Source organism: Schistocerca cancellata, chromosome 2 (assembly GCF_023864275.1).
Source record: "Schistocerca cancellata isolate TAMUIC-IGC-003103 chromosome 2, iqSchCanc2.1, whole genome shotgun sequence".
Taxonomy (NCBI): Eukaryota; Metazoa; Arthropoda; class Insecta; order Orthoptera; family Acrididae; genus Schistocerca; species Schistocerca cancellata.
This window is the reverse complement of record NC_064627.1, coordinates 776989808-777009513: the sequence shown is the minus strand read 5'-3', so window position 1 is coordinate 777009513 and position 19706 is coordinate 776989808.

The following is a 19706-nucleotide window of genomic DNA, read 5'->3' as shown; positions in this document are numbered from 1 at the left end:
AGATGGGACCTGGATAAACTGACTAAACCAGAGGTTGTACAGAGTTTCAGGGAGAGCATAAGTGAACAATTGACAGGAATGGGGGAAAGGAATACAGTAGAAGAAGAATGGGTAGCTCTGAGCGATGAAGTAGTGAAGGCAGCAGAGGATCAAGTAGGTAAACAGACGAGGTCTAGTAGAAATCTTTGGGTAACAGAAGAAATATTGAATTTAATTGACGAAAGGAGAAAATATAAAAACGCAGTAAACGAAGCAGGCAAAAGAAAATACAAACGTCTCAAAAATGAGATCAACAGGAAGTGCAAAATGGCTAAGCAGGGATGGATAGAGGACAAATGTAAGGATGTAGAGGCTTATCTCACGAGGGGTAAGATAGATACTGCTTACAGGAAAATTAAAGAGACCTTTGGAGAAAAGAGAGCCACTTGTTTGGATATCAAGAGCTCAGATGGAAACCCAGTTCTAAGCAAAGAAGGGAAAGCAGAAAGGTGGAAGGAGTGTATAGAGGGTCTATACAAGGGCGATGTACTTGAGGACAATATTATGGAAATGGAAGAGGATGTAGATGAAGATGAAATGGGAGATACGATACTGCGTGAAGAGTTTGACAGAGCACTGAAAGACCTGAGTCGAAACAAGGCCCCGGGAGTAGACAACACTCTATTGGAACTACTGACGGCATTGGGAGAGTCAGTCCTGACAAAACTCTACCATCTGGTGAGAAAGATGTATGAGACAGGCGAAATAACCTCAGACTTCAAGAAGAATATAATAATTCCCATCCCAAGAAAAGCAGGTGTTGACACATGTGAAAATTACCGAACTATCAGTTTAATAAGTCACAGCTGCAAAATACTAACGCGAATTCTTTACAGACGAATGGAAAAACTGGTAGAAGTCGACCTCGGCGAAGATCAGTTTGGATTCCGCAGCAATGTTGGAACACGTGAGGCAATACTGACCCTACGACTTATCTTAGAAAATAGATTAATGAAAGGCAAACCTACATTTCTAGCATTTGTAGACTTAGAGAAAGCTTTTGACAATGTTAACTGGAATACTCTCTTTCAAATTCTAAAGGTGGCAGAGTAAAATACAGGGAGCGAAAGGCTATGTACAATTTGTACAGAAACCAGATGGCAGTTATAAGAGTCGAGGGGCATGAAAGGGAAGCAGCGGTTAAGAAGGGAGTGAGACAGGATTGTAGCCTGTCCCCGATGTTATTCAATCTGTATATTGAGCAAGCAGTAAAGTAAACAAAAGAAAAATTCGGAGTCGGTATTAAAGTCCATGGAGAAGAAATAAAAACTTTGAGGTTCGCCGATGACATTGTAACTCTGTGAGAGACAGCAAAGGACTTGGAAGAGCAGTTGAACGGAATGGACAGTGTCTTGAAAGGAGTATATAAGATGAACATCAACAAAAGCAAAACGAGGATAATGGAATGTAGTCGAATTAAGTCGGGTGATGCTGAGGGAATTGGATTAGAAAATGAGACACTTAAAGTAGTAAAGGAGTTTTGCTGTTTGGGAAGCAAAACAACTGATGATGGTCGAAGTAGAGAGGATATAAAATGTCGACTGGCAATGGCAAGGAAAGCGTTTCTGAAGAAGAGAAATTTGTTAACATCGAGTATAGATTTAAGTGTCAGGAAGTCGTTTCTGAAAGTACAGTATTTGTATGGAGTGTAGCCATGTATGGAAGTGAAACGTGGACAATAAATAGTTTAGACAAAAAGATAATACAAGCTTTCGAATTATGGTGCTACAGAAGAATGCTGAAGATTAGATGGGTAGATCACATAACTAATGAGGAGGTATTGAATAGAATTGGGGAGAAGAGGAGTTTGTGGCACAACTTGACAAGAAGAAGGGACCGGTTGGTAGGATATGTTCTGAGGCATCAAGGGATCACAAATTTAGCATTGGAGGGCAGCGTGGAGGGTAAAAATCGTAGAGGGAGACCAAGAGTGAATACACTAAGCAGATTCAGAAGGATGTAAGTAGCAGTAAGTACTGGGAGATGAAGAACCTTGCACAGGATAGAGTACCATGGAGAGCTGCATCAAACCCATCACAGGACTGAAGACAACAACAACAACAACAAGTGACTAAAAATCCTAGGGAAGATTATTCTTATTTCTAGTATTGATTCCATGAACTGAGCTGTTAGTTTGAAAAAGTGATGTATTTTTATTGAGAAATTTCATTAAGGAATAAATATATTGGGAAGCAGTTGTTAATATCCCTAGTTCCTCTGCAGGATGTTCTTGAGTTCACAACACATATAACTCTTACTGCACGCTTTTGTGCCCAGAAAACATTAGCCTGGCTTGATTAATTTCCCAAAAAATAATCCCATATGGCATCATGGAGTGAAAGTAAGCTTAGTATGCCAGCTTTTTCATTTTTGTGTCCCCTATATCTGACAGAATTCGCATTACAAATAGAGATTGTTTAGAGACTTCGGCGGTTCTGTGGTGTGCTCCTCTCAATTGAATTTATTATTAAGCTGTAATCCCAAAAATTTAACACTGTCCACTTCTTCTATCTGCTTGTCATCATATGTTAGGCATATATTCGTGGGACACACCTTACAAGTTCTGAACTGTATGTAGTGTGTTTTTTCAAAGTTTAGTGACAATGTATTGGATACTGATCAGTGATTAATGTCCACAAATATTTTATTAGCCGATATTTCTAAGATTACACTTGATTTTCTATTTATTACAATGTTCATTTCATTGGCAAACAAAAGAAACTTGGCATTTGGAAATGTTACTGATGAACGGTCATTAATATACACAAGAAAAAGTAAGGGCCCTAAGACGGAACCTTGTGGGACCCCATATGTAATTAGTTCCCAGTTGGATGATGCCAGATAGCTTAATATATGTCTCTTTCCTAATAACATCCTTTGTTTCCCCCAGAGATATGAGATTTGAATCATTTTGCAGCATTTCCTGTTACACCAGAATATTCTTAATACACCATAATATACTTAAAAGGATATTGTGATTTACACAGTCAAATGCCTTTGACAGATCACAAAATATACCAGTTGCCTACAATTTTTTGTCTAATGAATTAAGTACACTTTCACTATAAGTGTAGATAGCCTTCTCAATATCAGAAGCCTATAGAAATCCGAACTGCGACTTTGACAGTATGTTATTTGTGATAAGATGCTTATAAAACCTTTACCTTTTCTACCTGTTCTAAAAGTTTTGAGGATGCTGGCAAAAGTGAAACTGGATGGAAATTTGATGCTTTTTCTTTATCTTCCTTCTTAAACACTGCCTACATCAGCATATTTCAACCATTCAGGAAATATTATACTGATAAACGACTGGTTATATGGGTAGCTTAATATGTTACTTAACTCAAAATCACATTCTTTAATTAACTTTGTTGATATTTCATCATACCCACTAGATGTTTTTGATTTTAAAGATTTTATGATAGAAATTACTTCTGCTGGGGTGGTGAGGGTAAAATTTATATTATGGAGGTTACTTGAAATGTCTGGTCTGAGGTATCCCATGGCTGCATCCACAGAACCTGAAAACCTCATCTTTTCAGTAACAGTTGTAAAATGTTTGTTAAAAAGTTCTACAACACTATACACATCTGTCACCAATGTATCATTTACTCTTAACGCTATTTTCCCATCTTCATGTCTGGTTCTATTGGCCACCTCCTTCACTATATCCCGTATTGTCTTTATTTTCGTATCTGATATAACTATCTTTTCATTGTGATGTATTTTCTCTGATGTCTGTATTGCAGTCTTTAATATTTTACAGTATTTCTTGTAAAGTGCCATAGCATTGTCAGAACTGTTTTGGACTGGCAGATACAGTATTCTATTTATTTTACAAGAGACCTCTATTCCTTGAGTGATCCATCGCTTCTTTGTAGACTTTGCTCTAACCTTGGTTAGTTTTGGGGGGAAACAGTGTTAAAATAAGGTAAGCATTTTATTAGGAAAAGTATTATATTTTTCATTCATGCCATGAGCACTGTAAACATCAGTCCAGTGAATTTCTCTGAGGAGTGTCCTATAATAATCAATTTTTGGCTTATTTTCTCTGAGGAGTGTCCTATAATAATCAATTTTTGGCTTATTGACTGCCCTCTTGAGTTCAGATTTAACAGATTTTATATCCTGTTCAGTACTAATAATTAACAGAAGAAACTGCATGTCATATTCTGAGAGATACTAACTCAAATAAGTTCGTATTGGGAGAGTCTTTAAGGAAATCTACATTGAAGTCACCAGGAACCACTATTTCTTTGATTTTGGTTGTTAAATGGGCCAGTGCAGCTTCAAGATGGTTTATGAACAGATTAAAGTTAGTTGCAGGTGCTCAACATGCATTCAATATTATGAAGGATTCTCTGTGAAATTCTATTTCTGTTGCACGTGCTTCTGTATGCTGCTCTAGCCAAATTTACGAATGTCTATGTTCTTAAATTTACGACAGTTCCTGATGAATGTGGCAACTCCTCCTTTCTCCATTTCTGCTCTACAAAAGTGAGACGCTTACGTAAACCGTGTAACACTTAAAAGTTCTATACCAGTAGTCACATGATGTTCAGAGAGGCAAATTATGTTAGCTGGGTTTGAGGACTTTGATTCATCTAAGCAGATAATTAATTCATTAATTTTATATCTCAGTCCTCGAATATTCTGATGCAATAAAGAATCTGACATTTCACACTGACTGAGTTAAAATTGGTTAGAGTTGGAATTTCTGCTGATTGCTGAAAATTCTTAACCAACAGCTGTTTATGCTGATGCAATGAGCTAGAATCATGTTTTTTGGTTTCTTTCTCAAATTGAAGGTTTGTCTCAATCCTAATTCCTCTTAAAACTTGGTTTCTTTCTATCCTGCCTCCCCTGAAAAAGGGTCTTTTCTGAACCCAATTACCACTGGTATTTTATCACTTATGACAGTGCCTCCCCCCTTTAACTTTCCTGCTATATGCCCAGCCAGTTTTCCCTTCCCTTTCCTGTTGAGGTGAAGGCCATGCCTAGTATAAAACCACCTATTGAGAGAATCAACAGGAACCACACCAATGTGTGACCCTGCATCCGACATAAGCAGCCGTTCCAACCCTACATTAACTCTCCTGACAGAAGAGTTCAAATGAGGTCGGTCATGGCGCCAAAGGACAGATACAAACTCAACACTAGTTTGCTTCGACGCTGATGCTATCTTTGCCAGGTAACACTCTATACTGTACCCAGGATCTCTGTCAATACTATTACCTGGCGACCCACTATAACCACGGTGTCTTCCTTATTGAATACTTTGCAAAGTGATCCTAAATCGTCTGTCACCTGCTCCAGATCAGCACTATGTTTAAAAAAATTGGTGACCTGGTATTCTGATCCTAGTACATCCTCTTCCATAGGACCTACCCAACAACAATACTTTCTTTTTCTTTACTGATTTCCCTACATTCTTAGGTTTCAATTTGCTGCTGAAAGTTTGTTGTGCCCTGTCTACACCTACAACAACTTGAGGCAACTACTAGAGGCAACTACTGAAGCAACACGTCAAATCTATTTGCCACATTCACCACGAAGCTGTCAGACGGAGTTGTAGGCCTGTTCCTCCTGATGCTTGTTGCCACTTCCCACCTCTTCTTACCCTTCTCCCTCCTTAACCTGTCAAGATCTCCATTGGCGTTGTCTAACTCAGCCAGAAGGGCGGAAAGTTTCCCCTCCTGTTCTAGTATCTTCTCTGTTACATATCCTACAACACCACTAATGAGTCTCCTTTACTTCCCCCACTCCCATGCCACTACATTCACCCACTTCGAAAAAACTACAGCAGCCGTCACACCAAAGCCCGGACCTAATAATTCTACTGCAAGTCAAGCACTTTTCACTCATGATAAACGTAATAATTTATTAAGAGTAAATCAGTTAAATTACAGATAAACACGAAAATATGATTCCACAAATTTGGACTATACGCAACTGTATATGAACAAAAACAACAGTGCAAAGTTTCTGAAACAACAACTTAAACTTTACGCAACTTTCCGGAAATGTAAGTTAAATAATGAAGAGGTACGCTACAGTTAAATTGCTGGAGAGAGCAAAGAATAATCTGTACAGTGTGCATGCAATAAAGAAAATCAAAGATAAATGTGAAAACGGAATTAAAGTTCAAAAAGGAGAAATAAAAACTTTATGGTTTTCTTATATTACATTGCAGTTCTGTCAGAGACAGGGGATTTGGAGGAGCGGTTGAAAGGAATGAAAAGTGTATCGAAAAAATATTGTAAGATGAATACCAACAGAAGTAAAACGAGGATATTGGGATGTAGTCGAATTAAAGCAGACGACGCTGACGAAATCAGTTTAGGAAATGAGACAGAGAAAGTAATGTATGAGTTTTGCTATTTGGCCAGCGAAATAACGCATGATGGACAAAGTAGAGAGGATATAAAATGCTGACTGACTATAGCATGGAACATATATCTCTGAAAAAGAGGAATTTTTTAACATCTAATATAAATACAAGTGTTACGAAGTTTTGTATGAAGTTATTTATCTTGAGTGTACTCTTGCACGACAGTCGAACGGGGACGAATAGCAGCTCAGACAAGAAGAAAACAGAATCTTTTTGAAATGTGGTGCTATAGACTACTTTTGAAGAGTGTATGAAGAGATCGAATAGGTGACGATGAGATACTGAATTAACTGAAAAAAAAAAAGAATCTGTGGAACAACTGGCTAAAAGGAGGACCAGATAATAGAGCACTTCCTGAGGTAGCAAGAAATCTTTAATTAGGTAACGTATGGAAGAGTGGGAGAGGGGGGGGGGGTAAGTAGAGCTAGACGTAGGCATAAACACAGTAATTACGTTGCATTGGATGTAGTCTACAGTAATTATTCAGAGGTGAAGAGGCGAGCTGCTTCGAACGGAAGAGCACGACAAGAGAGGTTCCGTACAATGGTGCAGATGGTGTCTGACACGTTAAGGGATAAAATTACACAGACGGGAGAAGGTACTAGACTGGGAATTTTGAGATAGTGGACCAATAATCGGAAATGAATATTTCAGCCAGTGAACGAGCAGTCCGTGTTAGGTGCGTGTTTGTGAAATACTTATGTTTAATAACAACTTCCTGCCATATTAACGCTGCTGCAGTACCTTCGTAAACGTCACAGAATCGTCGATGATGCGTCTACCGTGGAGGTTATCATTGTTTTTGCAGTTAACGACTAGTTGCCGTAGATGGAAGATTACTCTTTGCTTTAACTGATAGATTTGCATTCAATGTATAGTGCAGCAATAATTAGTGCCCGCGAAACTGGAGAATAAAAAGAAATTTTTTAAATACAGCTCGCTTTGTCCGGAAGAATTCTATCGCCTTGGACAGAAACTGGGTCGTTCAAACCATGGTTCCAGACAGATACAAATTGGTGATGGTACTGCGTTGTGAGACAGGCGATTCATCAACGAGTATTCGATAACTTGTCCGTGAAATGCACACTTCCAAGAGAACTGTGATTAAAGTATATGTGGTCCTAGTTCCGTGTGTCATTGCACAACAGACGTCAGCGATGTCCGAGGGAGCGCAAACAAAATCTAGTCACCTTCGTAAAGGATACTTTAAGACTCACGGTCGCTACGTTGAACATTTTTTACTGTAAATTTTAAGCTAAAAACCAATTCTTGCCCTACATTTTCTCATTTAAAATCATCCAGTTTAAGATATTTTAACGACCAATAATGTTGACCCAAAAAGAATTATAACATTCAGTGGTGCATAAAGGGTTACGTATGAACCATATAAAAATAATGAGTAATACAAAATTTGCTTGAACAGGAGAATAACAAGCTGTTTGCTTGAACAGGAGAGGCTACAACTTCGTTCAGTGGCAAATGTGAATGTTAATCGAACACAGGAACATGATCACATGTATTACAAGTTTGTGAACAAAACACTTTTGACACTGACAGTCATCAACATAATAAATATTGACAACATAACTGGAGGATCATTCACCAATAAAATACTAACTCACTCAGCGGAACACAATACTCACTCATGAATGGTGTGTAACGACAGTATTGTAACATTGCACAGATTGGTAAGGTGGTTCGTCTAAGTATAACAAAATAAACGCAGTATGTGTAGCACGTGGAGAAGTAGAAGGCAATACACGTGGAAGCAGAGAATAAATCTAATGAGTGCGGTTATGACTATGTGTAGAATGTAATTATTTATAAATAGTTTTCACATTCGTTCCTCCTAGGGCAAACGATTTTTCTTCTTTTTACCCATAAATGTTTCGCTGAACTTACAGCATCATCAGTGGCTCTTTTTTCTTACATTAAGCTGTCACTTTGACTTCTCTTAAACACAAAAAGGACATTCCACAGAAAGATCCAGGTGAATGACCTCGTGTAAATACGTCATATGAGACGTTACATGAGGTAGTTAAAGGGAAGGAACACTAGGCTGAAGCATCACATCGACAACAAGGTCAATAGAGAAAAATCACAAGTCTGGATTGAGAATGAAAGTTTATCGTGACCTTTTCGAAGAAATCACACAAATATTTACCTTAAACGACTTACAGAAACAACGAAAAACCCAGATATGGACGGCCGGATGAGGTTTCAGCAACAAGCCTCCCGAATACTAATCCACTGCACTAAGTCTCTCTGAGGTTTACAATTTTAGGCAGACAGGATCTGCACCACTAGATGGCTTGCTACAATTGTCATGAATACTAAAGCACAATTTAGGTATTCAGAGTTACCAAAGAGCAACACTGACACTAACATGTAGTATGAAGTTAGTATAGAGACAACACGTACGTACCTCGTTTTAAGTAGAAATACGGCACGATGAACAAGCGCCGCAGAGGACCGTGGACTCGGCCTCGGCAAGAGCACACAGAACGGTTCAAACAGCTGTAAACCCGAGAGCCAATCGCACACTCGCAAATACGGGCGGGAACTGGCAGTAACCACGGAAATGCTGCCCATTGTTGGGCAACTATCTCTGACGTACGAGAAGCGCGTTACGCACGTACAGATGCATTGAATTCATCACAAACCGCAGATTTCTCTGTGTTGATCTGAGACTGCATATTAGTCGTTCTGCAACTTTCTGTTTCAATGGCATGACTTTTGGTAAAATGACTGTGACACCTGACACGACGGAATTTCTAGGGAGCTTTTATGCGCGCTGTTAAATAAATAGCGACGGTCAATAAAACAACATTCTTTGTTGCTTTTCATTACGAACCTGTGTAGCGCATCGTCGGTCATTAAGCAGTGTTCCGCTCTTTAAGAGCTCTTTGTGTTGACCTATGTGTAAGTGCGTGACAGTTTTCTAAATGTTTGTGAATCGTATAACTGAAACGGGACGTGGCTGTCGGCCCGGTATTCACCTATACAATCGGACGTGGAAAAACCGCCTAAAACCAGATCCAAGCTGCCCGGCCACCGGCCGTCGTCGCTCAACCGCCGGAACGATTCGATACGGTCTGAAAACGCAACATCCATTTCCTAGATTTTACTAAATATGCTCTTATGTTATCAACAGTAGTTCTAACATTGCTTCACGAGTGAACCTACTCATCCTAACATGACAACTGTTCTCTCCTAAACTAGCTTAGATTTTCCCTTTCCTTTTTGTTAAAATACTCTTTCGGACTCACTGTGTGTTAATATTCAAATCCATTCAATTTTGTTTTCTTGTTAATAACAAAATTACATTATTTTCAACGTCTTACGGAACTTTCGCAATGACGTTATTTTCCTTCGCAGCTTTGTGTAGTTCTTCCTCTGCTCTTTGGTTTGATGCCCACAAGAGATTCGCAGATATGTAAGTAGCAATTTTACTGCAGAGAGCAGCTTCAACTGATGAGAAACTGTAGTAGTACTTTCTCTTGGTAGTGCAGTATGGAGATTTTCTTTGACAAATAAAGCGCTTTTCGCTGCAGTTGGACCAAACTGTCCGGCCGTGGAGCGTGCTTGGATAGCCTAGTGGTAAGTCGATCGCTCGCCATAAGCGGGAAATGTGGGTTCGAGTGCCGCTACAGCAGAAATTTTCATTGTCTTCATTCCATTATACAGCTGATGGCTGCCCATATTCGCAACAGCGAATACATTTTGGTTATTTCATAAAGGCTGTAGTCGCCGCAGTGTCTGTTCCTTCGGACGAGCATGCATGTCTGAAGAAACATTGCAACGTAAATCTGATCAGCACAGGCACTGAAGTATCGTATGATCACCTACTCCATCAACGCGTTACTTCTGGTCTTGTCTAATGGAGTTGACGCCAGTGATGTAAAGGTGATAATTTTTCAGTGGATCACCACATCTCGATAATAACTTCAAGTTTTTCTTCCTAATGTCATACTAGAAACTTTTTCTTCCACTCTGGCCAGCAAATTACTAAATACAAGACGATAACAACTTTGCAAATTGCACTGAGATTGCTGTTGCTAACATACACGTGGCGAAGTTATTGCGGTGTCACGCTGATGCTGTTCGACACAATATAATTGAATTCTCATAATCTGCAGGGTCACATAAGAGATCAGACCACATAAGAGACGTAGCAAAAAATATCATTTCGCAATATCTTAATTATAAACATTAGAAAAATTGTTTCTCACAAGTGAAGCAGTTGCAGATTGATCCTCATTCGATCCTTATGAAAAGCTTAGTGTATGAAATGCTGGAACATAAGGAACAGCGAAAGTTTTTTTAACTTGCAACACAAGGAAGAAAATATATTTTCCGTTCCAGTGCCTGGACTGGCTCTGTAGTCACAAGGAATGTGGCTTCTTGGGAAACTGGCAATACGTTAGTAAGCGAAAAAGCTACAGACGGCTTTTATTCATAGAACTTTGTAGTTTATAATTAATTTCTTTTCCCAGAGGTATTGGAAGAGATGTATTTCGTCATTCAGTCCTGTATAAATAACTAAAAAATATCACTACCCTTTTACTTATTGTTTCTGTTATTTATTGTATATTTTGATATATTTCACTAACGCAACTGAATTTTCAGGCTCCTATGTTTCTTATAGGACCTAAACTTTCCCTCGAGATTGTCTCTATCGTATTTGCAGTTTCTTTAACTTACAATTAAGTTTTTTTCACAAAGCAAACATAGACACCACATACATTATCTCACAGAGGTATCCGGAATCCGTATATAATGCGGAACTGACCAGTAGATGACACGAGAGGCGAAGCTGCCTATCTAATAGGAGGCAGGAGCACTGTATTGTCAGTAGAGAAGCAGAATGGGTCGGTCTGGAGCGCTCAGTGACTGTTAACGTCAACTAGTCATTGGAAGTCAAAATGGCTCTGAGCACTATAGGACTTAACATCTAAGGTCATCAGTCCCCTAGAACTTAGAACTACTTCAACCTAACTAACCTAAGGACATCACACACATCCATGCCCGAGGCAGGATTCGAACCTGCGACCGTAGCGGTCCATTGGAAGTCATCTCAGTAACAAAGCCACCACAGACATTTCAGCCCTTCTGATGTAGGGTAATCGAGTATTGTGATTCTGAAGAGGAAGTGGAAGTGTTTTCAGGGGAATCCAAGCCATCTTAACGGCGAAGGCTGGACACACACACACACCCCATATTAATCTGCACTAATTTTTGTTCCGATACTTTTGATCAAATAGTACATACTTTGCAACGTAATGGTAGCCTAATGACAGTGAACGATATAAAAGGGCGTATACATTTGACAAGTGAGCGGCTCGATGGTCCCCCGGAATTAGCCACTAGCTGTCGCATTTCCCGGGGAACACAAAGTGGCATTCAGGCTGTGGAGACGGTGCGGTTGCGTGCTGGGATATGCCTACGCAGGGTGGCGACACATGTGATTCACAGAATTTTCAGGTTTTACGAAATACGCGTGTGAAACGTAAGTTCAGTATCCTTCATATTCCATGTTAAAGGAGTGGTCAGGTCTTAGGGCTCGACATCCTTTATAAGCTAATGTGATTACATCACAGTAACCACGTAATTTTCGGGGTAAGGAACTATGGGACCAAACTGCTGAGGTCTTCGGTCCCTAGGCTTACACACTAATTAATGTAACTTAAACTAACTTACGCTAAGGACAACACACACACCCATGCCCGAGGAAGGCCTCCGACGGGGGTAATCGCGCGAACGGGGCGGCCACGTAATTCAAATATGTGGTAGGCGTTCGCTGGGAAGCACCCCAAGAATCTGCATTAGGATACATAGCGCTCTAGTAAGAGCGTACATGGAAGCCATTAAACGGTTCAGCAACACAAAATAGTCAAGAGAAACTAGGTATGTGCCTGTATCAAGCTAACACAGTCTATATTAGGGCATTCATATCGACCCCAACTGACGATTTACTGGTGGAAGTAAATGAAATGCCATTACAACTTCACAGGAAATACACAACCGCCAAATCTCTTGAAACGTTGTTACTTCTTAGATGACAATTTATTAACAAAGATTAGATGTCTCACTTCTAAGTGCCATGCAGACAGGTATTAGCTTAAAAAGAAAACCACTACCCTTATCAGAATTTTCTTCGACGCTTTTTCTTTCCGCGAACACATCGCCACTTCCACAAATTAAAGCTGCTTCAGCACGCCCGCCTTACGCTATCACCTTAGTGAAGCAGAATATCAATACGCGCCTTCCGCTCATCCAAGGTACACCGGACGAGAGAATTTTAGCTAACAACCTAGCAACACGGCCATCCTCAGGACAGATCTACACAGATGAGTCAGAATCAGTGGTAGCCAACGTGGTCCCTACGGCCCAATAGCGGGCGTTCCAGCTTACACGGTGGGCAGTGGGCAGTATCAGTATGGGTGTTACATACATATACATTACATTTACATAAAATTTTCACGTAAAGAATCTTGTAAGTAATTACTATTATGTGCTTTCACTAACTGTAGCTCTGCGTTATAAATTTTACAGAAGGACGATTACTTCCCTGCTTTATAAATTACCATTAATGTGGAACCGGCGGGTTGTCAGAACATTTTTGAACTAACAGATATGAAAGTAGGCGGTAGGTAAAAGAAAAGGTTGAAAACGCCGGATCTAAATAAAAAGACAAGCCTGTGAGTGCATTTATAGATGGAAAGACTAATCGAGAAGGCAGATTTAAGCTTCATGGAGTTGCGTCAGTACTCACTACAGAACTTACAGCGATTTTAGAGGGACCTAAATATGCAAAAGAAGTGTAAGAAGAATCAGTGGTAATTTTATCAGATTCACACTCAGCACCGATGCTGTTAACATGCTATGATGTCAACAGTGCCAAAAATTATCTAGTACATCGCATTATAGACGCAGCTGAGGAACTACCCGCCTAAATAAGACATCCATTATGTTGTGTGTGAAGGCACACATCCCAATAAAGGGAAATGAAAATGTAGAATACTCTGCCCAAGGAAGTAGTATTATGCACTGGATCAGCGAAATATCATTAAGTGCCGTCTGACGACATGCCATGTTGGTGCCTTATCTCCTACTACGTCCTTGGTACAGAAATTTCAGATACAGAAGAAACTTTATAATGGCACGACTTCCATTCAGTCACATAAGATTCCAGCAATACCTCTACCGCCTGAACATGATCACATCTTCTGCACGTGCATGCGGCATTGAGGAAGGGGTTAAACACATTTTCTTCGACTGCCGCAGAAGATATCAGGAAACTACGAAAATAAAACAGCATCTGATGACCTCTGAAAGTACTTCACCGACAACATTAAAACTCTTTTAGCATCAGAGGACATAAAAGTGTATAAGCTCGTGTACCATTATACATTCTTTACAGACGAATGGAAAAACTGGTAGAAGCCGACCTCGAGGAAGATCAGTTTGGATTCCGTAGAAATGTTGGAACACGTGAGGCAATACTGACCATACGACTTATCTTAGAAGAAAAATAAAGGAAAGGCAAACCTACGTTTCTAGCATTTGTAGACTTAGAGAAAGCTTTTGACAATGTTGAATAGAATACTCTCTTTCAAATTCTGAAGGTGACAGGGATAAAATACAGGGAGCAAAAGGCTATTTACAATTTGTACAGAAACCAGATGGCAGTTATAAGAGTCGAGGGACATGAAAGGGAAGCAGTGGCTGGGAAGGGAGTGAGACAGGGTTGTAGCCTCTCCCCATGTTATTCAATCTTTATATTGAGCAAGCAGTGAAGGAAACAAAAGAAAAGTTCGGTGTAGGTATTAAAATCCATGGAGAAGAAATAAAAACTTTGAGGTTCGCCGATGACATTGTAATTCTGTCAGAAACAGCAAAGGACTTGGAAGAGCAGTTGAACGAAATGGACAGTGTCTTGAAAGGAGGGTATAAGATGAACATCAACAAAAGCAAAACGAGGATAATGGAATGTAGTCGAATTAATTCGGGTGATGCTGAGGGAATTAGATTAGGAAATGAGACACTTAAAGTAGTAAAGGAGTTTTGCTATTTGGGGAGCAAAATAACTGATGATGGTCGAAGTAGAGATGATATAAAATGTGGACTGGCAATTGCAAGGAAAGCGTTTCTGAAGAAGAGAAATTTGTTAGCATCGAGTATAGATTTAAGTGTGAGGAAGTCGTTTCTGAAAGTATTTGTATGGAGTGTAGCCATGTATGGAAGTGAAACGTGGACGATAAACAGTTTAGACAAGAAGAGAATACAAGCTTTCGAATTGTGGTGCTACAGAAGAATTCTGAACATTAGATGGGTAGATCACGTAACTAATGAGGAGGTATTGAATAGAATTGGAGAGAAGAGAAATTTGTGGCACAACTTGACTAGAAGATGGGATCGGTTGGTAGGACATGTTGTGAGGCATCAAGGGATTACCAATTTAGTACTGGAGGGCAGCGTGGAGGGTAAAAATCGTAGAGGGAGACCACGAGATGTGTACACTAAGCAGATTCAGAAGGATGTAGGCTGCAGTAGGTACTGGGATATGAAGAAGCTTACACAGGATAGAGTAGCGTGGAGACCTGCATCAAACCAGTCTCAGGACTGAAGACCACAACAACAACAACCGTTATACGAAGGGCGTTCCATAAGTAATACAACGGATTCTTTTTCGCTGGGAATTTCGGTAGAAAAATTCCGGAAATTGGTACGGGATATCGTGGAATATTTCCGCTTCAACCCTTATAATTTCATAAATTTCCGATAGGTGGCGGTGATGTACATAACCTTCAAAGTGGCCTCTGTAAAGGAGGGTAGTTTCCGGCAGAGAGCTGACATTGACTTTCTTTTGGTGGAAAACCACAGCGTCGCAGATATTAATTTGCGCTTGCAATTAACAAAAGAACGATGAGTGGTTGGACGAGGCATCTGTCATCATCGCAACAAGGTCGTGCAAGCTTGTACCATCTCCCGCATGTCGCCCGACCGCACGCAGCTGTTACTCCTGAAATATTGGAACGTGTAGACACTCTCATTCGAGGTGATTTACGGATCGCAATCAAACAGCTCGCCGCTCAACTGGATGTCACTGTTGGCAGTGCCGACACACTCGTCCACCAGCTGGAGTACTCAGAGGCGTGTTCCTCGCCGCCTAACAGAAGACAATAAACAACAACGAAGGACCATCTGTAACGAGCTGCTTGCTCGTTACGACGCTGATAATGAAAACTTTTTGACGATCCTAAGAGGCGAAGAAACGTAGGTTTATTACTTCTAACCGGAAACAAAACGTCGGTGCATGGAATGGCGCCACACCATATCTCCTCCGAAGAAAACTTTAAAGTCGCACCGTCAGCCGGTAAAATCATGGCGACCATATTGTAGGACTCCGAAGGGGTTATTCTGTATGATGTCCTCCCTCATGGTGCAACGACCAACCCTCAGGAAACTGAAGAACTGACTTCAGCATGTTCGTCACCTCAGAAATGCATATGAGATTCTCCTTAACAAAACTTCAGTGGACTCTTCTTCCTCATCTCCACTACAGCCCGGATCTCGCACCTTCTGACTTCCAGTTGTTGGGCACAATGAAGGATTCAGTCTGCGGGAAGCTGTAAGTAAATGATGGGGAGGTTGCTGATACAGCCAGACGCTGGTTCCGACGTCGACCACTAGGCGCCAGTAAGGTGGCGTAAGGCCGTTGCATTGAACAGAGGTTATGTTGAAAAATTAGGTTCTGTAGCCAAAAGAGTGAGGACTAATATGCTGCTGCCGGCCGGAGTGACCGAGCGGTTAAAGGCGCTACAGTCTGGAACCGCACGACCGCTACGGTCGCAGGTTCGAATCCTGCCTCGGGCATGGATGTGTGTGATGTCCTTAGGTTAGTTACGTTTAAGTAGTTCTAAGTTCTAGGGGACTGATGACCTTAGAAGTTAAGTCCCAAAGTGCTCAGAGCCATTTAAACCATTTGAACTAATATGCTGTACCGGAATCCTGAACAAACCCAACTTGATTTCAGAAAGAAATGTTGGATTACTTATCGAACACCCCTCGTGTAACAGAGCCTCAAGTAAGAATGTAGCAAAAGAGATTTTTTTTGCGTTTAATGTAGAAATGACTAGAATTTTCTTAGATCATTGACTTATATTCAGTTTAAATGGATGTAACATAATTCTTGCTTTTTCTGGTTCTGAGGCTGGCTGTATAGGTGATGTCCAAAATCCACTAATAAATTCCGCGCCAGTCTTTTTTAAAGAATACTGTACTACAGTTTACAGAATGCAACAGAATCCACTGTGACTCCTAGTTGGCAAGTCACCAAGGGGCATCTGACGATCAAGGTATTCGGGACGACCAGCAAACCAGCGGGCATGTACATCTACACCTACATCTACATCTATACTCCGAAAGCCACCTGACTATTCCAGTCTCGTATTGTTCGTGGAAAGAAAGATTGTCGGTATTAGATTAGATTTACTTTCATTCCAATTGATCCGCAGTGAGGAGGTGCTCCAGGATGTAGAACATGTCAGAAAAACAACAACACATGACAAGTATTTACAACTAAAACAAATAAGCTAATGTATCATTCCACAGGTCCCAAGTGGAATGATCGTCATTTTTTAATGAACACTATATGAAAAACTCATTTTACAAATACTAATGTACTGAATTTAAAATAAAAAAGTTTTTTTTTTAAGGTAATAAACGTGTAATACAACTACTATAATACTTATTTACAATGAACACATTACTGCACTGAAATGGTGCAGAACTTAGATTGTAATTACACACACACACACACACACACACACACACACACACACACACACATATATATATATATATATACTTACAATGAACACATTACTGCATTGAAAGTGTGCAGAAGTTTATATATATATATATATATATATATATATATATATATATATATATATATATATACAGGGCTACTACAAATGATTGAAGCGATTTCATAAATTCATTGTAGCTCCATTCATTGACGTATGGTCACGACACACTACAGATACGTAGAAAAACTCATAAATTTTTGTTCGGCTGAAGCCGCACTTCAGGTTTCTGCCGCCAGAGCGCTCGAGAGCGCAGTGAGACAAAATGGCGACAGGAGCCAAGAAAGCGTATGTCGTGCTTGAAATGCACTCACATCAGTCAGTCATAACAGTGCAACGACACTTCAGGACGAAGTTCAACAAAGATCCACCAACTGCTAACTCCATTCGGCGATGGTATGCGCAGTTTAAAGCTTCTGGATGCCTCTGTAAGGGGAAATCAACGGGTTGGCCTGCAGTGAGCGAATAAACGGTTGAACGCGTGCGGGCAAGTTTCACGCGTAGCCTGCGGAAGTCGACGAATAAAGCAAGCAGGGAGCTAAACATACCACAGGATGGTGCTCCACCGCACTTCCATCATGATGTTCGGCATTTCTTAAACAGGAGATTGGAAAACCGATGGATCGGTCGTGGTGGAGATCATGATCAGCAATTCATGTCATGGCCTCCACGCTCTCCCGACTTAACCCCATGCGATTTCTTTCTGTGGGGTTATGTGAAAGATTCAGTGTTTAAACCTCCTCTACCAAGAAACGTGCCAGAACTGCGAGCTCGCATCAACGATGCTTTCAAACTCATTGATGGGGACATGCTGCGCCGAGTGTGGGAGGAACTTGATTATCGGCTTGATGTCTGCCGAATCACTAAAGGGGCACATATCCAACATTTGTGAATGCCTAAAAAAACCTTTTGAGTTTTTGTATGTGTGTGCAAAGCATTGTGAAAATATCTCAAATAATAAAGTTATTGTAGAGCTGTGAAATCGCTTCAATCATTTGTAATAACCCTGTATATCAGTTGGTTTTACTGAGAAATTCATGAATGGAGTAGAAGGAGTTGGCCACTAATAAATCCTTTAGGCTTATCTTAAACTGAATTTCATTGGTTGTTAAGCTTTTTATAGCTGCTGGAAAGTTATTGAAAATGTGTGTTCCTGAATAATGCACACCTTTTTGTACACCACTAAGTGACATTAAATCTTTGTGAAGATAATTCTTATTTCTAATATTGATTCCATGAATTGAGCTGTTGGTTTGAAAAAGTGATATATTTTTAATGACAAATTTCATTAAGGAATAAATATATTGGGAAGCAGTAGTTAGTATCCCTAGTTCCCTAAACAAGCTTCTGCAGGATGTTCATGAGTTCACACCACATATAACTCTTATTGCACGTTTTTGTGCCCAGAAAACTTTAGCTTGGCTTGATGAATTACCCCAAAAAATAATCCCGTGTGACATTATGGAATGAAAGTAAGCATAGTATGCCACCATTTTCATTTTTATATCCCCTATGTCTGACACAATTCGCATTGCAAATAGAGATTTGTTAAGACGCTTCAGTATTTCTGTGGTGTACTCCTCCCAGTTGAATTTATTATCAAGCTGTAATCCCAAGAATTTAACACTGTCCACTTCTTCTATCTGCTTGTCATCGTATGCTAGGCATATACTCGTGGGACACCCCTTACAAGTTCTGAACTGCATGTAGTGTGTTTTTTCAAAGTTTAGTGACAAATAATTGGCTAGGAACCAGTGATTAATGTCCACAAATGTTTTATTAGCTGGTCTTTCTAAGACTACACTTGATTTGCTATTTATTGCAATGTTTGTATCATTGGCAAACAAAACGAACTTGGCATCTGTTAATGTTACTGATGAAAGATCATTGATATACACAAGAAAAAGTAAGGGCCCCAAAATGGAACCTTGTGGGACCCCACATGTAATTAGTTCCCAGTTGGATGATGCTTGATAGCTTGATACATGTCTCATTCCTAATAACAGCCTTAGTTTCCTGTCAGAGATATAAGATTTGAATCATTTTGCAGCATTTCCTGTTACACTATAATATTCTAATTTATTTAAATGGATACTGTGATTTACACAGCCAAATGCCTTTGACAGATCACAAAATATACCGGTTGCCTGCAATTTTTTGTCTAATGAATTAAGCACATTTACACTGTAAATGTAGATAGCCTTCTCAATATCGAAACCCTTTAGAAATCGAAACTGTGACTTTGACAGTATGTTATTTGTGATAAGATGGTTATAAAGCCGATTGTACATTATCCCTCTTTGTGGGCTCTAATTTCTCTGATTTTATCCTCATGGTCTATTCCCGAGATATACGTAGGAGGGAGCAATATACTGCTTGACTCCTCGGTGAAGACATGTTCT